Genomic DNA, 25,653 nt, shown 5'->3' on the forward strand with positions numbered 1-25,653 from the left:
CTCATCCTTCTGTTGTAACATCTTACGCCAGATCACTGCCCCTTCTTCTTCACACCAGTGAGATCATCGACAGCAAAATCAGCTGCAAAAGTGTGGGACATCAGAAAAGTCCAGACTGTTCTTGGATCTCAAGTTTGTGAGAACATCCTGTTTGCGCACGCCTTTGGTGGATGCGATACAATTAGCAGTCCATTCGGGATTGGAAAACCAATGTGTTTAACGAAATTGACCCAGTCAACAGTGTTCGTGCAGCAGGCCCATGTCTTCAGCGCCAGTCCTTGCAGAGACACTTGTGACAGGGGAGGCTACCGCTCCTTTCACAGCAGACTCTGCACCCGAGTTGTTGGCCTTTAAAAGTCAACACCGGTGTATTGTAGAATTCTGTTTGTGATGGGGTCTGGTGGTTTCCGATTGTCTGTATGTTCATGGAAACCTTCGGGTTTGCATAACAGTTTTTATAGGGCTAAGAAATTAGCCCTAACATTTTCAATCCTGTTTGATTGCACTTCGCCTCCCGAGGTGATCGTAGTGTTTCGGCACTCGGTTACATCTGGTGCTTGCGAGCAGGGATGGGACTCGGCATGATATGTTCAGGTAATGGCATAATATGACCACTGAACATTTTCGTGCTGTTCCCATTCTGCGAACTTGGGATGGACAGTGGTCCCCCGGTTCGGAACTTCGGGACGAAGTTCATTCAAACGGGGGCGATTGTGACAGGGGAGGTTACCGCTCCTTTCACAGCAGACTCTGCACCCGAGTTGTTGGCCTTTAAAAGTCAACACCGGTGTATTGTAGAATTCTGTTTGTGATGGGATCTGGTGGTTTCCGATTGTCTGTATGTTCATGGAAACCTTCGGGTTTGCATAACAGTTTTTATAGGGCTAAGAAATTAGCTCTAACATTTTCAATCCTGTTTGATTGCACTTCGCCTCCCGAGGTGATCGTAGTGTTTCGGCACTCGGTTACACACTGATGAGCTGATAGGAGCAGGAGAAAGGGCCTTTGTAGAACTCTATGTGGGGAAGGAAAGAGACACTTTGAACTTCCTCCGCTACATCAAGTACATGCAGAAAGTCTCTACATGTACCTCATCGTTTCAGCCCTGCAAACTCCCACCTACATCAGCAGCAGCTAAATTCCATTCCATGAGAACATACTTCCAGGTGCAAGAATGGATGCACTTGCATCAAGAACAGTTCCTCCTGGATCCGATGGACTGGGGATGGGAGATTGTTCAAGGCGCCATGCTTCCTATTCTCATTGACATTGCTGCTGCTCCTGGTGATCTACTCGATGTCATCCGATGCAATTGCAAGACAGAGTGTCGAACAGCAAGATGTTCATGCCGAAAACACGGCCTCGTGTGTACGTCTGGCTGTAGAGAGTGCAGAGGGGAGAGCTGTGACAACACTGTGACCGAGGTTGCCTGTGTAGGTACATCAGACGATGAAGACGGGCTTTAGCGTAAGTACGAGGTCATGTTGAATAGAGTGTGCGTGTGCATGTTCACACGTGTAATGCAACAGTAACGGGTAAAGGAGGGAGAATATCAGCACAGTAATTGTCAACTCACATACCTGTCAAACGCGACCCGGGAGACGCGCCCTGTGAAACCACACCGAATGCGCTAGATTTGAGCTTCGGCTTCACGTTATTTCGCGGTAAATAAATGCAATTGAACCTATTTATCAACTGAATGTGCTTTTCTTACATACTATACGAGTGACATATGGCACATCCCTTAAAATAAGACATGTTATAGACGTGAGAGGTGAGGGACGGAGCATATTCGGAATACCGTTATTGCGCAGTTGTCATCATTCTTTAAAAGCTTCAAAAATATAGTTCGCATGGGAAAACGTTGGCCAACTCGGTTTTACCTGATCAATGGATGCATGTAGAGTACAAAAAAGGTGAAATAAATTTTATAGCAATTTGTTCACACAGGAGGTGAAATCTGATGAAATCTGCCTAGCCTACCACTTCTCCGAGCATCTAATCAAGTGCTCGCATTCCACCTCAAGGTCTCGGCCAACCAAGACTATGATACTCGCAGCAAAGCCGCCGAATGGTACCGTAAACCAAGAATAGTGACGTATGAGAATAGAATGTCGTCTTTTGATTTGGAACGTGACGTGTTTCAGAACTTCTTCTGGACAACTCGGATGGTCTTCTGCGTACTGGTTGGCACGAGACTCTTTTTCTTCTTCGACAGTTCATCCTCCGATACTGTAGCAAAACGTTTCATTTTTTTTTCACTTTCGAGTATGCGGACGACTGAGCTTGACCGCTAAAAAGTAGTCCTTTCGGATTCATCACGCCGAGTCTGAACATGAGGTCTGAACATTGTTTTTAGGCAGGATCTAGGTGAAAGCGAGGCTGTTCTTATCTCTGTGTACAGTCGAGAGAGAGAGAAATACATGTCGAGACATTTCTAATCTCTTCCGGCTTATTATTTATGCTGTGTCACAGCAGGGCCGGACCCAGGGGGGGGGGGGGGGGGGGGGTTCCAGGGGTTCCGGAACCCCACCCCTGGAAAAAGCAGGTACCTTGCTTTGAGTGGTTTTTTTTCTTGTTTTTTTTCTTTAATAAATTCGCTGATTTGCCCCCCCCCCCCCCCCCCAAAAGGAGGACCCCCTCCCCCTCCCCTTACAACTCATTTGGTCCGGCCCTGCACGGTCACGGGGTTCTGCAAGGCGTGAATTTCTGCAAAGTCTGGGCTGACTGACACTACTTGTGCCCATTTTTTGAATTTTTTTTAAACATTTCCTAAATGTGCAATGACGTCATGTGACGTCTAATGGATGTATTCCGTCACAGCGTCAAGAATGGCGCCTGCTAGCACATCATTTGCGATTCTACCTTCGACGACAATGTGAGAAATTGTGCAGGGCAACTGAGTTGGTAATGAGATATCTCTAGCACTCTATTCGTTTGCTGCAACGTGCACACTCTATTCCACAGCGAGCTATGTGCAACCAGCAAAAAAGTGATGGAAACGAAGATACTTGGCGTTTTCGTTCTGAGCTTTCTTGTCTCGAGTGGTAAGTACCACACTGCTTCTGGCAAGGACCAAGGCAAGAAAAGATAACTCTAATCTTCGTTCCTACAAATTGCCTAAACATGGGGTAACTTATGGGCATGGTCAATTTAATGGGGTTGGGAAAATGCGGATACAAATGTTATGTGAGGCTGGGTGAGGAGTCTGTTCATCACGAATGAAAGTGGGAAGGTAGAACTCAAAGGTGCACACGTTATCGCCTTCCACGGTGGAAAATTTGTGGAAAAAACGACACATATTTCTGCTTGTAAATCGTGCACCACTACAGTCTTCACAGTCTAGTGATATGTCAAGTCCCAAGAGAGCAAAACAATGATCAAAATAAAAATGTTGTTTTGCGATCGATGTAACAGGTAACACTCCCAATTTCCGAATACTGACGGAGATGTCCAGAAGTAATCGAGTTGTCATGTCGGCATTCTAGGGGGGGAGGGGGCGGGGGGGGGGGGGGGGGGGGGGCACATATATGTTGTTTTGGTGTCAATGTGTGTGTGTGTGTGTGTGTGTGTGTGTGTGTAAACAAGAATCCAGGAACACAAGGTCCAAAGTTCGATCAGCAGCACTGCTCGGTGCGTTTTCGAGTAAATCGAATTTGGGGGATAGTCACATACATGTCCCGTGCTGTATTTACTGGCGTGTTTCTTACGATTCCTGATGATAATTTTTTACAAGCATAGGTATTAGGTAAATGAAGAATGCCAGAAAACTTTGTCTTCTTCTGAGTCAACGTTTTGGGCCGCCGCTGCTTCCAAAACTGGTAAACAAGTCTTATGCAGAAACACACAGTGAAATCATGCAAGATCTACTTTCACCTTTTGCCTGACCAGAATCAACGAAGAAGATAACGTCACTCGCACAGCAATACGTCATTACACCGATGACGCCAAACTTGTGCGTCATGCATCTAGACTTGTTTACCAGTTTTTGAAGCAGCGACGGCTCAAAACGCTGGCTCAGAAGAAGAGAAAGTGTTGTCGTATTCTTCATGTCTTGTAAAAGTTGATCGTCAGGAATCGAAGAATGCCGACAAGGTCGTTCACCTGAAAGCTCGATTACTTCTGGACATCTCCGTCAGTACTGGGAAATTGGTAGTGTACTGTTACCTGTTACATCGATCGCAAAACAATATTACCCCACCTCGAATTTTTTATTTTTATCTTCGTTTTGCTCTCTTGGGACTTGACATATCACTAAACAGTGAAGACTGTAATGGTGCACGATCTAGAAAGCAGAAAATGATATTCTCAAACAATTCAATTCGTCGTTTTCACATCATATTTAGCACTGTTGAAGGCGATAACGTGTGCACCTTTAAGTTCTACCTTCCAACTTCCATTCGTGATAAACAGTCTCCTCACCCAGCCTCACATAACATTTGTATCCGCATTTTCCCAACCCCATTAATTGACCATGCACAAAACCCCATGTTTGGCATTTTGGGGGGACGAAGATTAGAGTTATCTTCTCTTGCCTTGGTCCTTGCTACTACAGAGAACCGGTTTATGGCACCCTTTTCGTTAAAACACTCATCGCGTGAAAACATCCTAGGTGCCTTACGTAAAGAGCGAGCAATTGCGCATTGGCTGATAATAAAATCGGACCTTGGTGCGTTTTGGCGCTAGACCTATAACTATTAAAAAATTCTAACTAATACATTGACAGCTTGTTACACAAACATTCTTAAATCATAAAAGAATTTATGTTTCGTCAAGACAAGATCAGTACAATTCGAAGTTTTGAAAGTTTATAAAAAGAAAAGCCCGGAAACGTGTCACGCAAAACGTCTTTCTCGTGGCAGACGATGGTTTTGCACAGTGCCAGTTCCTTTGAACGGTCAACATGAGACGGGCGCTGTGGCGTGGTGGTTCTACGTCGGCCTTCTAATCGGGAGGTTGTGAGTTCGAATCCCGGTCGCTGCCGCCTGGTGGGTTAAGTGGAGATTTTTCCGATCTCCCAGGTCAACTTTGCAGACCTGCTAGTGACTTAGCCCCCTTCGTGTGTACACGCAAGCACAAGATCAAGTGCGCACGGAAAAGATCCTGTAATCCATGTCAGAGTTCGGTGGGTTATAGAGACACGAAAATACCCAGCATGCCTCCCCCGAAATTGGCGTATGCTGCCTGAATGGCACACGTACAAATCCACTCGTGCTAAACTTGAAACATGAGTGAACGTGGGAGTCTAAGCCCATGAACGAAGAAGAAGAAGAAGAAGAACGGTCAACCTCCACCGTTCTAGTTCGTGTTACTCGCAGCCGTGTGTTGCGTTTTAGATTCAGAGGTACACAATAACGTACGTGCTATTGCAGATAAGCTCACAGCGAGTCTCGTTCAAATCACAAACTGACGACTAAATTGTGAAAAATAAGGAAACTGGATCACACGGGTTCACGATGGCGCAGTGATAAGATAAACCACGCAAACATGAATTCTTTGAAAATTGCTCGCTCTTTACAGAGGGCACCTGGGATGTTCTCAAGCGGTGAGTGTTTAAATGAAAGGGTGTTTGTACTGTGTGTAAAAGCCTGATAGTGTCTCTGATGGTCTACGGGAGGCTGACTGTGCCTTTAAAATTGCCTTTGATAAAAGGGGCCGCCTCTGATGTTACTGAGAAATACTAGCATTCATACAAAATACATATAATTATTATCTTCATTTTAATAGTTTTTGAAAAATAACTTTTTTTCGTACACAGAATAATATGAAAAACTTTGTCCATAATTTTCATGATTCTGTTTTAAAAAAATTTAAATTGGATTTGGAATGGTTTTTTTTGGTTGTTTTTTACAAAACGTGTCCGAGTGGTAAACTCATTGCAACAAATCCATTTTAGTTGCAATTTGAAAAAAAGAAACTATATCATGGCTTCTGAAATCCCAGTGAATAGTTTCACATTAGGTTCGTTTTTAAATCTCAAAAAGTACAAATTGGTTGGTCCATGCTACGTTAGTCACATTTCAGTGACAATTTTTGTGGGGATTAGATCTGATAACGCATTGTAAACACACGTATTCTCGTCAAAAGTGTCCTACATGTATGCTTTCATTCCGCGAACACAATGTTAATGCTACTTCATGGTATGCTTATGGTTATGCAATTCTACCCGTATACACCCATTCTCAGCAATGCGATGCATTTGCTATCACATAAAAGGTATTTTTTTCAAACGCGAACGCTGTTTGTTTGTTTGTTTGTTTAACGCCCAGCCGACCACAAAGGGCCATATCAGGGCGGTGCTGCTTTGACATAATTATAACGTGCGCCACACACAAGACAGAAGTCGCAGCACAGGCTTCATGTCTCACCCAGTCACATTATTCTGACACCGGACCAACCAGTCCTAGCACTAACCCCACAATGCCAGACGCCAGGCGGAGCAGCCACTAGATTGCCAATTTTAAAGTCTCAGGTATGACCCGGCCGGGATTCGAACCCACGACCTCCCGATCACGGGGCGGACGCCTTACCACTCGGCCAACCGTGCCGGTCCCGCGAACGCTGTTAAATAAATTTAAACTTTCATCGTGTAAATAGATATGCTGTGACATTGAGCAGTAGACAGCTGGTAGTGGTACCTCCGAGTTATCAGTCAGTCTTTGCAAAGGGTGACAATAATTATGTGGGAATCGCAGCTTGCAGACCTTGCATTGGTCACTAGTTGCATGCTGTGACCAGGCGGGGGTGGGTGGGGGAGGAAATGATGGTGGAGGAGGGGGAGTCGGTTTCTTAGAACCTGTGCTGGGTGGACAGAGGAAACGAGGACATTGTGGAGGGGGGGGGGATTAGTTCATAACCACTGCCACCGCCACGCCAATTATTTCTACAACTGGGTTCTTCTTTGCTGCTTGCTGCTTGACACAGAGAGGTGGTGGTGGGGGGGTCGCTTAAGTTTAACCATATTTTCTTTACATTTATTTAAGTGTTTACACTAGATGAATAAAACTCAAATTCTATAGCATCCAAGAAACAGTGTAAACAATGCATTGAATATAAGAATGTTTCATTTAGTTTTTATTGACTCACATGCGAAGCAAAAGTGAGTCTATGTACTCACCCGAGTCGTCCGTCCGTCCGTCCGTCCGTCCGGCCGGCCGGCCGGCCGGCCGGAAAACTTTAACGTTGAATATTTCTTGGACACTATTCAGTCTATCAGTACCAAATTTAGCAAGATGGTGTATGATGACAAGGCCCCAAAAAACATACATTGCATCTTGACCTTGCTTCAAGATCAAGGTCGCAGGGGCCATAAATGTTGTCTAAAAAACAGCTATTTTTCACATTTTTCCCATTTTCTCTGAAGTTTTTGAGATTGAATACCTCACCTATATATGATATATAGGGCAAAGTAAGCCCCATCTTTTGATACCAGTTTGGTTTACCTTGCTTCAAGGTCAAGGTCACAGGAGCTCTTCAAAGTTGGATTGTATACATATTTTGAAGTGACCTTGACCCTGAACTATGGAAGATAACTGTTTCAAACTTAAAAATTATGTGGGGCACATGTTATGCTTTCATCATGAGACACATTTGGTCACATATGATCAAGGTCAAGGTCACTTTGACCCTTATGAAATGTGACCAAAATAAGGTAGTGAACCACTAAAAGTGACCATATCTCATGGTAGAAAGAGCCAATAAGCACCATTGTACTTCCTATGTCTTGAATTAACAGCTTTGTGTTGCATGACCTTGGATGACCTTGACCTTGGGTCAAGGTCACATGTATTTTGGTAGGAAAAATGTGTAAAGCAGAAGGTCAAGCATGTGAGTCGTATGGGCTTTGCCCTTCTTGTTGGTAAATTAAATTTGCGTGTCACGCAAGTATGAGAACATACCTTGCTCAGTGTACTGGAAGCTCATTTACAGCAGAAGTTAATCTTCAACTGAAACTTGTTTATTGGAAGAGTTTCAATATCCAACAGCACCAGACACACATTGTACGGGACTGGTGTTATAATATGGGAAGACAAGGCACAACATGAACATGATAACACAGCTGACATAGCCCGGTAAAAACAGAACATAGCTGCTAAGCACACACGTTCAGCACACGCCCGCCCAGACCGTCTGGGCCTGGTGACTTGCTGCATTGATTCGTGACAAAAACACTTAACATATTTAGTGCAGTACCCAGCAAAATCACCGTTAAAACCATTATTTCTATAATGCCGTTTTCCAAGATTGTGGTCTTTCAATCGCTAGTCTTGTCTTGTGCACGTGGATTTAAAAAAAAAAAAAAAAAAAATTATTTTACACAATTAAAAAAATTATTAGAGTAAAATAAAACATTAAAACGTTCATAATAAACAATAGTAAACAAGAATTAAAAAAAAAATAGACCGCCCATGCCGGGAATCGAACCCGGGTCACTTGGATTTAAAAAAAAAAAAAAATAAAAAAAAATAAAAAAATAAATATTTATTTTACACAATTAAAAAAACTATTAGAGTAAAATTAAACATTAAAACGTTCATAATAAACAATAGTAAACAAGAATTAAAAAAAAAAAAATAGAACGCCCATGCCGGGAATCGAACCCGGTGTAGGATCATTTTGGCCATAGACTCTCTCGTGCTCTCTGTCTCTCTTTCACCGAGACCAAACCCTGCATTGTAATTTCTTTGCCGAGACCATTTCCTCACCCGTTGTCTGGCTTGCACTGAAATCATGCTTTTCTCGTCACTGCGTGACGTGTGCGGCTCAGCTGCCTTTAGTTCAGTGACTAGCTGTTCGCAAAGCGACCAGCCTCCCACCGCAAAAACTCCCACCGTTAAGAGTGGCTTTTGCGATTTATTTCGCATTTAGGTCCCAGGTAACATTATGAAGTTTTAATACGATCAATCGCACCTATTATCAAGTTAGTGTATCAACTTTTGAACGAACTGCGCACAGTAGTTTCCCAGCAATAAGCTGTTAAGTCGAGACGAACAGACAGACAGACAGACACACAATTAAAGTCTGCAGGACCCTCGTACTGCGTACTCGGAGATAAAATCAAATGCTACCTCAGGCAAAGGCATGACGGAGAGATCCTTGTTATTGAAGGCAGAGGGGGGTATCTAGCGCTGAGTTGTGGTATTGTTAAGGACACTCAGTCACCAAGTCATGACGGAGAGATCATTGTTATTGAAGGCAGAGGGGGGTATCTACCACTGGGCTGTTGCATCATTGACACTCAGTCACCAAGTCATGAGGGAGAGATCATTGTTATTGAAGGCAGAGGGGGGTATCTAGCGCTGAGTTGTGGTATTGTTAAGGACACTCAGTCACCAAGGCATGACGGAGAGATCCTTATTATTGAAGGCAGTGGGGGGGGGGGGGGGGTATCTAGCGCTGAGTTGTGGTATTATTGTGGACACTCAGTCACCAAGGCATGACGGAGAGATCCTTGTTATTGAAGGCAGTGGGGAGGGGGGGAGGGGGTATCTAGCGCTGAGTTGTGGTATTATTGTGGACACTCAGTCACCAAGGCATGACGGAGAGATCCTTGTTATTGAAGGCAGAGGGGGGTATCTACCGCTGAGTTGTGGTATCCTTAAAGGACACTCAGTCACCAAGGCATGACGGAGAGATCCTTGTTATTGAAGCCAGTGATATCGTTGAGGACACTTAGTCACCAAGTCAAAAAGACTTGCAACATTATGGCGAGCGTACCTGTGTAAGTGAAGTCTAATTGTAGTTTGATCACTCGACCCCAATGTAGAGAGGACAAAGAACACAGGACGGAATACATTCCCGCGTTTGCTCCCATGACCCATTCCTCTCGGAATTGTGGGAGATAAACATGTTGTTTGGGTTTTCCTTCGAGCGTATCTTTCTATGGGTCACATTTATCATCCAATGCCCGATGATACAAAGTTAGATAACATGACACAAATGGCATTGACTTGTTATATGTTTGTTTACTTGTTCTGTCAATCCAGTTTCATCTCTTGTGATTGCAGTTTGCGCTGTCACCGTGACTGGTTGTTCAACTGGAAACATACAGGACGGAGATGAAATAGTCCTGACGTGCACTAGGTTGAGTCCCATCTACGACTACATCTGGTGGATCACCACCTCAGCCTACACTGGTCATGAGATTGCCACATGCGCGGGATATATTGCAGAATGTACAACTTGTTTGAATGGCTCTGTCTACACGGTCGAACGAGAAGCAAATGATGATGCCTATGATAAGTCAACTCTCCAGTTTGTCGCCAACTTCACCGAACACAACAAGGCTACCTTCACGTGCAGAAGGGTGGATGATTTTAATTATTGGGATTCCTGTCGTCTTCTCATCCAAGGTGACGGTAACTTTGTTAACTTAAGCTTCACGCTGGTATTTCGTTGTATACGTTTTCCTTATTGCTAGAGTTGAACTAAAGGTAAGTTTTCCTTATTGCTAGAGTTGAACTAAAGGTAAGTTTTCTTTATTGTTGGAGTTGAACTAAAGGTAAGTTTTCCTTTCTGCCAGAGTTGAACTAAAGGTAAGTTTTCCTTATTGCTAGAGTTGAACTAAAGGTAAGTTTTCCTTATTGCTAGAGTTGAACTAAAGGTAAGTTTTCCTTATTGCTAGAGTTGAACTAAAGGTAAGTTTTCCTTACTGCCAGAGTTGAACTAAAGGTAAGTTTTCCTTATTGCTAGAGTTGAATTAAAGGTATGTTTTCCTTATTGCTAGAGTTGAACTAAAGGGCATATCCAAACTTGCTCGCACTCTGTCTGTAAAACGTATACGTGTGTGTGTGTGTGTGTGTGTGTGTGTGTGTGTGTGTGTGTGTGTGTGTGTGTGTGTGTGTGTGTGTGTGTGTGTGTGTGTGTTTCCACTCTATCTTTCTGTTATGTTTCCACACAAGGAGCATACCATTATTCTGAGAAGCGACTGCACGATGATCTCTGTTAGGTACACAATTCTGCAAAATCAAAACGACAAGATATTTTGTATTGCAATTTTATTGCTAATGATTACCCCTAAATGCCAATCCAATGATAAGAATAAGGATAAGAATGTTATAGCCCTGTGAGGTTACTCTCGTGTTATTTCGGGCTGCTTTCTCACTGGGGAAAGCGAGATGCAATACATTATACGGCGCTAGCCGTTTGTTCTTTTTGTCCCCTGCATGTGTGTATAGCCATTTTTCCAATCCCTGAGACTTTTGCTGTGAACTTGGGTTCTTAATATCGTGCGCATGCGTGCACACTGGGGTGTTCACAGAAAATAGTCTGCACAAAGTTGACTATGGGTAATAAATCCCTCTCCGAACGTGGGGATCGAACCCACGCAGATAGCTACAACACTGGTTTTCACCCCAGCATTGGGTGCCCTGAAGACAGCAGTTAAAACATCGAATGACCTGAAGACAGCAGTTAACACATCGAATGACATGGAGACAGCAGTTAACACATCGAATGACATGGAGACAGCAGTTAACACATCGAATGACATGGAGACAGCAGTTAACACATCGAATGACATGGAGACAGCAGTTAAAACATCGAATGACATGGAGACAGCAGTTAAAACATCGAATGACCTGAAGACAGCAGTTAACACATCGAATGACATGGAGACAGCAGTTAACACATCGAATGACATGGAGACAGCAGTTAAAACATCGAATGACATGGAGACAGCAGTTAAAACATCGAATGACATGGAGACAGCAGTTAACACATCGAATGACATGGAGACAGCAGTTAAAACATCGAATGACATGGAGACAGCAGTTAAAACATCGAATGACATGGAGACAGCAGTTAAAACATCGAATGACATGGAGACAGCAGTTAAAACATCGAATGACATGGAGACAGCAGTTAAAACATCGAATGACATGGAGACAGCAGTTAAAACATCGAATGACATGGAGACAGCAGTTAAAGCGTTGGGTGACCTGAAGACAGCAGTTAAAGTATTGGTTTTCCTGGAGACAGCAGTTAAAGGATTGAGTGACCTGGAGACAGCAGTTAAAGGATTGAGTGACCTGGAGACAGCAGTTAAAGTATTGGGTGACCTGAAGACAGCAGTTAAAGTATTGGGTGACCTGAAGACAGCAGTTAAAGTATTGTGTGACCTGGAGACAGCAGTTAAAGGATTGAGTGACCTGGAGACAGCAGTTAAAGGATTGAGTGACCTGGAGACAGCAGTTAAAGGATTGAGTGACCTGGAGACAGCAGTTAAAGTATTGGGTGACCTGGAGACAGCAGTTAAAGTATTGGGTGACCTGGAGACAGCAGTTAAAGTATTGGGTGACCTGAAGACAGCAGTTAAAGTATTGAGTGACCTGAAGACAGCAGTTAAAGGATTGAGTGACCTGAAAACAGCAGTTAAAGACATCCGACACCGATTAAACAATCATTAACAAGAGGCGAAGCCTTCAAGGCTCACGTAAGAAATCGACAAACAGTAACACAAACTCAATCACTCCGTCACACACACACACACACACACACACACACACACACACACATACACGCAAAACCCCCAAAGTGGGTTCCTAGCCGATAGTGCACTTGGACTACAACGGCACTGCGCGCAGTGTCTTTGTAGTGCGCTTGCACTACAACCGCACTGACTGCAGTATCCGCTCCGGCATGGACGAATTTGACACTAAAAAAGGCATAAAATTTGACCTATTTCGTAGCCTATAGGGGACGGAATTTTGACGGAAAGAGTGTCATCATCTTGAATATGGCATTCTTTCCGTTAAAAAAAAAAGTTTTATTTTTTTTTTTTACGGAAAGAATGTCATTTTGAACATGGTTATGACATTCTTTCCGTCAAAAAAGACGTTTAAACAACTGGGTTTCAAAATTTGGAACCCACTTGTCAAATTGCCCCAGTTGGTACTGTGTGAAACATATACATAAACCTGGTTGGTGGGTTTTGCATGCTCACACACACACACACACACACACACACACACACACACACACACACACACACACACACACACACACACACACAGTAAGCATAGGTGAAACTATGCAAGAAAGCGAGACCCTGGATCTGCCAAGAAGTCTCGGCCCGCTCACAATAACAATGACCGAGACTTTCAGTAATTCCTTTGCGTGACGTCTAACCCTCTTACGTCATAATGTGACGTCTTCAAATAGTTTTTATCACACACGTCGAACACTTTTGACCGAGACTGACGTAATCCATAGACTCGGAAATGTTAAAGTTTCTACCACAGACATACACACACACGCACACACGCACACACAAACGCACGCACAGACAAAGTTACGATCGCATAGGCTACACTTACGTGAGCCAAAAATCAGAGAAATCGATTGTAACGTTTTTTTTTTTAGAAATATAGCCTCGTGAATATGTTGACATATATCACGTTTTTTTTTAAAATTAGGGTAGGTTAACGGCTATGGTATTTAACTGAATAATTAAAATCACAACTACTTGTTTTTGTATGTGGCGTAATTACCGGCAGGGGCGGACGAGGCGGGGGGGGGGGGGGGGGGGAGGTTCTGGGGTTTCAGGACCCCCCCCCCCAGCCAAAAAATAAACATATTTTTTTGGGTTTTATGGGGGTTGTTGTTGGGGATTTCAAGTTTTGGGGTATTAATCAGTGACAAAATCTGCTGCCTGAAACTGGTAATGATCATCCTCAGAATGCACCAGATTGCACCATTTTGCATCCTTTTTGACTCACATGCGAAGCAAAAGTGAGTCTATGTACTCACCCGAGTCGTCCGTCCGTCCGTCCGTCCGTCCGGACGTCCGGAAAACTTTAACGTTGGATATTTCTTGGACACTATGCAGTCTATCAGTACCAAATTTGGCAAGATGGTGTATGATGACAAGGCCCCAAAAAACATACATAGCATCTTGACCTTGCTTCAAGGTCAAGGTCGCAGGGGCCATAAATGTTGCCTAAAAAACAGCTATTTTTCACATTTTTCCCATTTTCTCTGAAGTTTTTGAGATTCAATACCTCACCTATATATGATATATAGGGCAAAGTAAGCCCCATCTTTTGATACCAGTTTGGTTTACCTTGCTTCAAGGTCAAGGTCACAGGAGCTCTTCAAAGTTGGATTGTATACATATTTTGAAGTGACCTTGACCCTGAACTATGGAAGATAACTGTTTCAAACTTAAAATTTATGTGGGGCACATGTTATGCTTTCATCATGAGACACATTTGGTCACATATGATCAAGGTCAAGGTCACTTTGACCCTTATGAAATGTGACCAAAATAAGGTAGTGAACCACTAAAAGTGACCATATCTCATGGTAGAAAGAGCCAATAAGCACCATTGTACTTCCTATGTCTTGAATTAACAGCTTTGTGTTGCATGACCTTGGATGACCTTGACCTTGGGTCAAGGTCACATGTATTTTGGTAGGAAAAATGTGTAAAGCATGTGAGTCGTATGGGCTTTGCCCTTCTTGTTTTCAAAATTTTCCGGGGGGGCATGCCCCCGGACCCCCCTAGCAAGCTAGGCGCTTTGCGCCGTCGGCTCGGCGCTTCGCGCCTTCACACCCATATCTTCACAATATACTTTTGGAAACCCCCCCATAAAATGAACTGATCCGCCCCTGTTAACCGACTTTGTGCACATAAAAACAATGTGTGAATTTTTATGAATAATGTTCATTGCGTGTTACATCAAATTAATATTGTAATGCCTCTGTCCGTATTTCCATCCGGCCGCCAGTCTATCCGTCACACTTTGGATCGCAAATAACTCCTGTGTTGATGGGCCCGTTATCTTCAAATTTGGAATAAAATAATATAATACCATTTTTGGGGCATACCTATGGTTAACATTTCTAGCTAATCGCTAATAGCTTTTCCCTTGTTTCTGTCAATTAATTTTTGGTTTGTTTTTACATTTAGTCAAGTTTTGACTAAATGTTTTAACATAGAGTGCGAATCGAGACGAGGGTCGTGTGTGTGTGTGTGTGTGTGTGTGTGTGTGTGTGTGTGTGTGTGTGTGTAGAGCGATTCAGACTAAACTACTGGACCGATCTTTATGAAATTTGACATAAGAGTTCCTGGGAATGATATCCCCGGACATTTTTTTTCATTTTTTCGATAAATACCTTTGATGACGTCATATCCGGCTTTTTTGTATAAGTTGAGGCGGCACTGTCACACCCTCATTTTTAAATCAAATTGATTGAAATTTTGGCAAAGCAATCTTCGACGAAGGCCGGACTTTGGTATTGCATTTCAGCTTGGTGGCTTAAAAAATAAATAATTAATTTGGTCATTACAAATCGGAAACTTGTCATTAAATTTTTTTTTAAACGATCCAAAAAGAATTTTATCTTATTCTTCGTCATTTTCTGATTCCAAAAACATATACAGTGAAACCTGGCTATATTGAAGTGGCACGGGACCCGGAAAGACCTTCAATATAGCCGGAACTTCAATATAGGCAATTCTCGGTTATATTGAATTTCCCTCCTTGTTCCTTCAGAAATTCAATATAACCGAACTTTTTTTCACTATACGTTCTCAAATCCGTGTCCACACATTGCGTTTGATGTGAGATATATTCCCATAAATCTTTCACCTGTTGGCTGTTGTTCTTCGAGCCTCCTTGCTTTTTTCTGCACACACACACACACACACACGGACACACACACGCACGCGCCCCTCCCTTACACACACAAACATACATTCCATATTCCTCAGCTACTTCCTTTCTTTTTTTGCAGCCAGTTTCCAGCTTCTGAATAAGCTCGATTTTTCTTTTAATTGTCAGACTCACCCTTTTTACATTTAGTCAAATGTTTTAACGTAGAGAGGGGAATCGATACGAGGGTCGTGGTGTATGTATGTGTGTGTGTATGTATGTGTGCGTGTGTGTGTGTGTGTATGTGTGTGTGTGTGTGTGTGTGTGTGTGTGTGTGTGTGTGTGTGTATGTCTGTCTGTCTGTCTGTCTGTCTGTCTGTGCGTGTGTGTGTGTAGAGCGATTCAGACTAAACTACTGGACCGATCTTTATGAAATTTGACATGAGAGTTCCTGGGTATGATATCCTCAGATGTTTTTTTCATTTTTTTGATAAATGTCTTTGATGACGTCATATCTGGCTTTTCGTGAAAGTTGAGGCGGCACTGTCACGCTCTCATTTTTCAACCAAATTGGTTGAAATTTTGGTCGAGTAGTCTTCGACGAAGCCCGGACTTCGGTATTGCATTTCAGCGTGGTGGCTTAAAAATTAATTAATGACTTTGGTCATTAAAAATCTGAAAATTGTAAAACAAATATTTATTTTATAAAACGATTCAAATTTACGTTTATCTTATCCTCCATCATTTTCTGATTCTAAAAACATATAAATATGTTATATTTGGATTAAAGACAAGCTTTAAAAATAAAAAATAAATAAAAATTATGATTAAAATTAAATTTTCGAAATCAATTTAAAAACACTTTCATCTTATTCCTTGTCGGTTCCTGATTCAAAAAAACATATAGATATGATATGTTTGGATTAAAAACACGCTCAGAAAGTTAAAACGAAGAGAGGTACAGAAAAGCGTGCTATCCTTCTCAGCGCAACTACTAAACCGCTCTTCTTGTCAATTTCACTGCTTTTGCCATGAGCATGAGCGGTGGACTGACGATGCTACGAGTATACGGTCTTGCTGAAAAATTGCATTGCGTTCAGTTTCATTCTGTGAGTTCGACAGCTACTTGACTAAATGTTGTATTTTCGCATTACGCGACTTGTTACATTTAGTCAAGTTTTGACTAAATGTTTTAACATAGAGGGGGAATCGAGACGAGGGTCGTGGTGTATGTGTGTGTGTGTGTGTGTGTGTGTGTGTGTGTGTCTGTCTGTCTGTCTGTCTGTCTGTCTGTCTGTGCGTGTTTGTGTGTAGAGCGATTCAGAGTAAAATACTGGACCGATCTTTATGAAATTTGACATGAGAGTTCCTGGGTATGATATACCCGGATTTTTTTTTTCTTTTTTGGGATAAATGTCTTTGATGACGTCATATCCGGCTTTTTGTAAAAGTTGAGGCGGCACTGTCACACCCTCATTTTTGAATCGAATTGATTGAAATTTTGGTCAAGCAATCTTCGACAAAGGTCGGACTTTGGTATTGCATTTCAGCTTGGAGGCTTAAAAATTATTTAATGACTTTGGTCATTAATAATTCGAAAATTGTAATTAAAATTTTTTTTTTATAAAATGATCCAAATTTACGTTTATCTTAGTGTTCATCATTGTCTGATTCAAAAAACATATAAATATGTTATATTCGGATTAAAAACAAGCTCTAAAAATTACAAAAATATAAAAATTATGATTAAAAATAAATTTCCGAAATCGATTTAAAAACAAGTTCATCTTATTCCTTGTCGGTTCCTGATTCCAAAAACATAGGTACATGTATGATATGTTTGGATTAAAAACACGCTCAGAAAGTTAAAGCGAAGAGAGGTACAGAAAAGCGTGCTTTGCAGCACAGCCCAACCACTACCGCGCTAAACAGGCTCGTTAATTTAACTGCCTTTTGTACGAGCGGCGGACAACGGTCATTGTGACAAAAATGCAGTGCGTTCAGTTTCATTCTGTGAGTTCGACAGCTTGACTAAATGTTGTTATTTCGCCTTACGCGACTTGTTTGTTTTGCAGCCATTTTTGCTAGACTACATGGCGTAGCTGTCAGAGGCCCGCGGCATTGTTAGACTGTAATTGTTATCAGAGACCTCCTGACTCGAAAGTTGATGCTGATCTGGCCTCTCCCCTTCCTCAACTGATTGCGCTGAGAGGCGTGTCATATCATTCGGCGCCCGCGCAGTCATTGTTCTTAAAAATAAAAAGTTAAACAAATCTTTGGAGCACACATTTAATATAGCCAGGTAAAAACGTCCCGTGGGCTGAATTTTTGTTTCAATATAGCCGGGATTTCAATATAGCCGACTTCAATGTAGCCAACATTTTTTAACAAAGAAAAAGTAGAGCTTCAGCCGGGACCTGAAAAATTCTTCAATATAGCCGGGATTTCAATATAGCCTACTTCAATATAGCCGGGTTTCACTGTACATATGTTATATTTGGATTACAAACAAGCTCTGAAAATTAAAAATATCAACTGCGGCTACATAGAAAAAAACATCACAAAAACCCTGGATTTGTTGCTGTTTTTCAGGATTGTGGTCACTCCTTTTACACGTTAGATCAGCCTGACTGCGCGGCGGATTAGAACGAAATGTGTATGAACTGTTAGGTAAGACACCAAATAAACTTTCGGATGTAAAAAATGTAAAATATCATTTAGTTTAAGTCACTGTTTCGACGGTTGAAAGTGAATCATGCCGTCAAAAAACGCCATTTTTGAAGGTAGGCGTGGTCACGGACCTGTGACGTCATACCCAAATATTGCTAAGTTTTCAGAAACACATTTTTGAGGAGAAGAAAGACCGATCTTCTAATACACGTATATTTCTGACCAAAAAACTGCTGATTAACATCTGGGGTATACCACTGAAAAAAATATCCTTAACTTTTTGTGCTCAGTGTAGATTAAGCAGTGGTCTGCTTTTGAGAGAGAGAGAGAGAGAGAGAGAGAGAGAGAGAGAGAGAGAGAGAGAGAGAGAGAGAGAGAGAGAGAGAGAGAGAGAGGGGTACCCTAGGACACGCCGCTTTGAACGGTAATAAACATACTCTGCGATTCCCGTCAAAATCGATGCAGTTGTTTCGGAGCCTAATATCATCATACCCACCACACAAACGTACACACATAAACAGCAACCAGCTTTATACATCAGATTAGCTGTATCCTTTTTTTTTTCGAAAACCTTTACAGCAATTTGCCTAAACCGTCTTTGATGAATAACTTTTTTTCTTTTTGTGTCAAAAAAAATACGCTCATCACATGTATTTATTGCACACACACACACACACACACACTATGACACACACACACAAACACACACACAGACCGGTGCGTCCCGCTAGCGCTACGTGTCATTTGTGCTACGTATCGTTTGCGCTATTTTCTGTAGTGCTATCGACACAAATTGCCAAAAACAGTAGTGCTATCGGCACGTAGTGCTATTGCCACAATTCACACATGCCATTATCACTACGTCTCAATAGAACTACGTGTCGATATCACTATTTTTGAAAAACCAATGTACTGTAGCGCTACGTGTCGATAACGCTACGTGTCGATAGCACTATACTACATGTTCAAACGGCAGACACTTACCTTTGTGTGTGCGTGTGAGTGCGTATAGTATAATGTCTGCATGGCTGTCTGTCGGATCTGTATGTCTGTCTGTCTGTCTCTGTGTCTCTCTCTGCACCTCTCAATCGCTCTTTCTCTGTACCTCTTTTAAATCGCTCTCTCCTTGTCTCTTCCGCTCCCCTCCCCCCCCCTCTCTCTCTCTCTCTCTCTCTCTCTCTCTCTCCATCTGTCTTTTCTCGCTCTTTCTTTCTTGCTCGCTCTTCCCCCTCCCCCCTCTCTCTCTCTCTTCGCATGATACCGTATATATACATACACGGATGTTTTTATGTGTGTGAGTTTGTGTGTACGATACCGTGTGTACGTATGCGTTTGTGCGTGTGTGTGTGTGTGTGTGTGTGTGTGTGTAATGAAGAAAGAGAGAGAGAGGCAGAGTCAGAGAGAGAGAGACAGAGTGAGTGAGCGAGTGAGCAAGAGAGAGAGAGAGAGAGAGAGAGACACACACACACACACACACACACACACACACACACACTGAAACAGACACACACACGCACACACATACACAGACATACATATGCACACACAAACCAGAAGGAGTGAGAACGAGAGAAAAAATGAGAAAGAGAGAAGTGATTCAGTTCTTGTGTAGAAGTTTGAGGGCCTACCTTGCTTAAACTGTCTTCGTGGACAGCTTACCGCACATAATACTCTAAACTCTCTCATGCGAGATGCCAAGTATATCAGCAATCGGTTAATTTTGCATCACCAGTGCGTAGACAGCATCAACCGTTTCCTTGAATTGTGACCGTTGGTGGTCTTCCATAGCATTTGTCATCTTAAACGGTTATCCTTCCAAGCCTGAATTAAGCTGACCACCTTATTACTTTGGAGTATGAAGGGGGATCCCTGCCAAATGTTCACGTCAAGTCAAAATGAATTTCCAATGTTCCTAATATTTTCTTCGCAAAAATTGGATCACTGATCTTTGTTAGTTTTCTCCATGTTGGGGAAAACAGTGGGGTATGGTACTTTGAGAAAGCAAGGCACACACACTAACCAGTGAAAATACGCAATAGTTTGCATGACGAAGTCTTTATAATAACATTGTGTAATTCATGCCAAGTTTTGAATGTCTATTAGTCAATTTCTTTCTAGTCGGGCTCGGTACTTCTCAGTTGGCCTTTGTATGTAACGGACACTCACCAATTAACCAAACCTTGCTTTTTCATTTACCAAACTCACTAAAGTTTGAGTTGTGTCCATGTTTCTAAGTGTTAGGTGTGTGTATGTGTATGTATGAATCTTGATGTATGTATGTGTATGTATGTATGTGTGTGTGTGTGTGTGTGTGTGTGTGTGTGTGTGTGTAGTGGGGAAGGGGATGGACAAATATAACCCCACTGCACTCTTGTTTTTTGATTCTGAATTGTGGAAGGTTAGCAATCTGTTTTATGATTTCAGAACCAACAACAACAGTAAAAACAACAAAACTAACAACAGAAACAACAACAGAAACAACAACTGTAACAACAACAGAAACGCCCAACAGAGTATCCCTTACGACGTCAGTGAAGGGCGGACAAGAAGGGACCGCAATAACGCTTCAACGCGGTCAGAAGAACGTTCGCTTGACGTGTCGTTATGACAACACCACGGGATGGGCGGAGCTTCTGAGCTGGTGCAAAACGGGGTAAGTCGTCGTCACGTATATGATACGGTCAGCCAGGACTGTGATCAGAATTGTTGGCAAATCGTTAATGATACGGTCAGCCAGGACTGTGATCAGAATTGTTGGCAAATCGTTAATGATACGGTCAGCCAGGACTGTGATCAGAATTGTTGGCAAATCGTTAATGATACGGTCAGCCAGGACTGTGATCAGAATTGTTGGCAAATCGTTAAAAGACACGATGATGAATTCATTATAGGTATCTGCTTCTCGGTGATGACCTTGACTTGTTGTTAGCCCATTTTGGCCGTTTTGCCTCTCCTGAGTAATCAGGAGTGTCTTAGGAATGAGCGATGTTAGCCGGCGACACAAAACGTTTCCTTGGGGTTATTTCGGATGTTTCTAAAGCTAGAGGTTCCACACTTAGCACACTTCTTGGGTTTGATAATCTGCCGATATGACCCTAGTTTGGTTGACCCTCTTACCTCTTTGGGGTCACAGCGTTGTCCTGTTCGGTTCATAACAACTTGAACTTGAGGATTTCTGTGGTAATGTTTAAGCTAGAGCCTCCAAATTCCACACACTTGTAGGTTTTGATGTAAGTCTCCACTTCCGCAAAATATATGTGATTGTCTGATTTTAAGCCACAACTTAGTGTCTTGGCTAATTTAACCTTGGCTAGACTAGTGATGATAGCATATCCTGCTATGACGTCATGGTGTCAGAAATGAGGTCACTCAGTAGTCTGAGTACAATATTTGTTGTCTTGGCCAGCACCGTATCAATCCTGTCAACGTGGATGAATTTAAAACAAAAGCATTTGTTCTGGTTTTTGGCTCACGTAAGTGTAGCCTATGCGATGCTAAACTTTGTCTGTCTGTGCGTGCGTGCGTATGTATGTATGTATGTATGTATGTATGTATGTGTGTGTGTATGTCTGTGGTAGAAACTTTAACATTTGACTAAACACCGAAATTCTCATTTCACCTGGTTATTTTTCAAGCACCATCTTCAAAATATTGAAGCAATGATCAACATTGTGTCGGTATGTGTGTAGTTAAAGCGTTTATCCTACATACGTGAGAGAGACACCCGTGAGATAATAATCGTTCAAATCACACGTGTGTATATCATGTTAATGAGGTCATGTCAAGCAAGTCTGGCAGGGACCTGTTTTTCCACTGCTTATGATGCCAAAGTCACCGAGACAAACGTCATTATAGAAACATAACTTGCGCTCGCTAATTACCCTCGATGAATCTTTAGAACTAACACGTCACGCCACACTTTCAGAGTGACGTTTCTTTGCTTTGACTAATAGATTGCACTAGGCTTTAGAAGAGATCGAGGTTCCAAAACAAGCGTCTTCAATTTAGCTGCTTCGTCTGCAAGACATTTTCAGTAAAATATACGTAAGTAAAGTACATGTATGTAGGATAAACAGAATAATACATGGCTTGCTGTGTCGTACCAGATTTACACTCGTTGCTTTTTGGCTCACGTATTGGCTCACGTAAGTGTAGCCTATGCGATCGTAACTTTGTCTGTCTGTGCGTGTGCGTGTGCGTGTGTGTGTGTGTGTGTGTGTGTGTGTGTGTGTGTGTGTGTGTGTGTGTGTGTGTGCGTGTGTATGTCTGTGGTAGAAACTTTAACATTTCGTCATTTGAAGACGTCACATTATGGTGTAAGAGGGTTAGACGTCACGCGAAGGAATTACTGAAAGTCTCGGTCATTGTTATTTTGAGCGGGCCGAGACTAGTTGGCAGTCGTGTCTGTAAGTAGGCTACATGCAGACAGACAGATCTAGATCTAGTGTCTCGCTTTCTTGCACAGTGTCACCTATGCTTACTGTGTGTGTGTGTGTGTGTGTGTGTGTGACGGAGTGATTGAGTTTGTGTTACTGTTTGTCTATTTCTTACGTGAGCCTTGAAGGCTTCGCCTCTTGTTCAAATAGTGAACAGCTCGCTTTCGCTCGCAGTTCAATATTTAAAAAAACAACTCGTGTAAATCTGGTACGACACAGCAAACAATGTAGTATTCTCTATGTATCCAAAGAAAACGGGTGGTGGGGGGTTTTGAAGGGGTACAAGCAGTTGACTGGTTTCTGTCGTGTGTGGTATGTAGACCAGGTCAGGTGTCAAGACCAGGTCAGGGGTCGCGCGAAGGATTCTGGTATACATAGATTCACTTCTCCAGTTCTCACCTCTGCATTCGCCGATTCGGGGAAGACGATTTCATGTTGTTCGGTTTCTAAGCTCCAGAAAAGTAAATAAAGAAGATACCAAAGGGAGATTTCCTACAATTTGATCTGCACAGCGTTTTTCCAATGTCCACGCGAGGAAGAGCTGTCGAAAGCGCAGTGCTAGTGTCGATCTGGCATCCGTATCCCGGTAAGTACAGAGACAGATCTAGTGTCTCCCACTCTGATAACGTGTCACCTACTGTTAATCCGTTTTGTTTTAATTTCTTTTTATTTCAGCAGACACGGATGTCAAACACAGTGCTAGGCAGTCACCTCTAGTGAAATGAGTTGATCTAAAGTGCCTGTAATGTTTGGATGTCTTTAATTGTTCGTGGTTCGATTTATGTGAATTTCAAGACTTGCAGTAGAGTCTCAAGTTAAAGGGCAGCTGTCGGGTTGTGGCTCTCAAAATCTGTTCCTTAGAATGAGTTATCATGTAACTGAAACTATACTTAAAAGTTACTTGGTGATTTTGACAGCTTGATAACACAAGTCCGAAGACTTTAGACATGCTACAATGTCTTTAATCGAAGAAAGTTTGCATTCTTGGCCGAGTCAATGCAGCCCGCTCGAAAATTACTTCCCTTGGACGCGTGACGTCAGCCGCAGAATCGGCCGGGTTGAACGGTGCTCTCTTTATGCCGTGTAATGGGCACCCCCCCGCGGGTTAGGGGGAGTCCCATATTGGTTGGGACGAGAAAGAATTTACTCGATGCTCCCCAGCATGTCGTAAGAGGCGACTACTGATTTCTGTTTCTCCTTTTACCCTTGTTAAGTGTTTCTTGTATAGAATATAGTCAATGTTTGTAAAGATTTTAGTGAAGCAGTATGTAAGAAATGTTAAGTCCTTTGTACTGGAAACTTGCATTCTCCCAGTGAGGTCATATATTGTACTACGTTGCAAGCCCCTGGAGCAATTTTTTGATTAGTGCTTTTGTGAACAAGAAACAATTAACAAGTGGCTCTATCCCATCTCCCCCCTTTCCCCTATCCCATCTCCCCCCTTTCCCCGTCGCGATATAACCTTGAATGGTTGAAAACGACGTTAAACACCAAATAAAGAAAGTGTAATGGGCGCAATCGGGTTGTCTAGTCAAGCCCTCAAGCATACTTCACGGGTAGGTGAAGAGAAACTTAGGATGGGGTGACTTCTCCCAGGCCAAAATTTCGCAGTAAAAAACGGAGTTCATAACATGTCTTCCGTCCCCCTCCTGCTTTTGTTCCACTTGAACCCTGTTTTTGTTCAACTTATTGGCAGATATTGTCACGCGTCGAGGAACACAAACACACACACACAAACACACTCACACACAGACACACACGTACCTAAAGTGTGGATGGTTACCTAAGAGGCGGCACTGGGTGTAGTGCCTTTCTAGTGCACTTGCACTACAACAGCACTGGGTGCAGTACTCGCTCCGGCATCGAAGAATTTTGCACTAAAAAATGCACAAAATTTGACCTATTTCGTCGCCTATAGAGGACGGAAAGAATGTCATTTTGAACATTGTTATGACATTCTTTCCGTCAAAAAAGTCAATTTAACGGTGTTAAATGAAGCGACCATCCACACAATTAGGTTGCCATCCAGAGTTTAGGTTGCCATCCACGTGTGGATGGTTGCCTTATGGTGATTTAGGCAACCAAACCTGTGGAAACATGGGTACACACAGACACACATACACACACACACACACACACACACACACACACACACACACACACACACGTGTTATCACACATATACACAGACACACACACACATACGTGTTATCACACACACACACACACACACACACACACACACACACACACACACACACACACACACACACACACACACGATAACCATCACAAACACAGTTTGACAAATTCATCTTTGATTTTTTGCGGCCGAACCCCCCTCCCCCATTTTCCACACTCGCTCCAGTTTCATCTTTGTCTCCGTCTCTCTTCCCTTTATCTTATCTCGTCTATCTACTTGAGTGAGTAACTCAGATGTATTATCGTCATCTCTTTCCTAGATTTTCCCACCGACAGAGTTGGCTTTTGTCTTGAATTCAGTACCTCACACGTACACGGTAATTGGTGTGACACCTCAAGCGGACCTTCTTCATAAGTGTACAGTGTCTGCTGACAAGGGACACGAGGGTCTGTGGTTGAGCAACTTTATGGTTTAACCGGGTGGACTGGAGGAGTAGCAACAGCATGTGAACCACTTTAGAAATGACTTGTAAAGGTTGCAGTCGGTCAGATCAAAGAAGAGAAAATGGGAACGTGGGTCTTGAGAAGATATTACCATCCTAATATTTTACTTTGTGCAAGAATCAATCACGCGTACAGCATTACAGATGTCCAGCTGTAGTCTACATTGTACTGTAAACTTCACAGCGGCCTTATCGGCTTCCTCGAGTGACGTCACAGCAAGGCGTCTTTCTTGTGCTGACAGAGTTGTCGGTCGCGGATTTTGAGTCGTTTCGGCCTGCCAACTGCTTCGTTTTTTTGCGTATTGT

General features: G+C 42.6%; 1 long non-coding RNA gene across 1 annotated transcript in view; it reads left to right on the plus strand.

Moving 5' to 3' along the window:
• Positions 1–2,824: 2,824 nt before the first annotated feature.
• Positions 2,825–25,653, plus strand: part of LOC138951070 (uncharacterized) — a 54,262-nt gene continuing 31,433 nt past the window's right edge. Inside the window, exons 1-3 of the long non-coding RNA XR_011450975.1 lie at positions 2,825–3,047; positions 10,008–10,352; positions 20,691–20,919. This is a non-coding gene — a long non-coding RNA (uncharacterized lncRNA). The remainder of the gene's footprint in view (positions 3,048–10,007; positions 10,353–20,690; positions 20,920–25,653) is intronic.

Source organism: Littorina saxatilis, linkage group LG16 (assembly GCF_037325665.1).
Source record: "Littorina saxatilis isolate snail1 linkage group LG16, US_GU_Lsax_2.0, whole genome shotgun sequence".
In the NCBI taxonomy this organism is placed as follows: Eukaryota; Metazoa; Mollusca; class Gastropoda; order Littorinimorpha; family Littorinidae; genus Littorina; species Littorina saxatilis.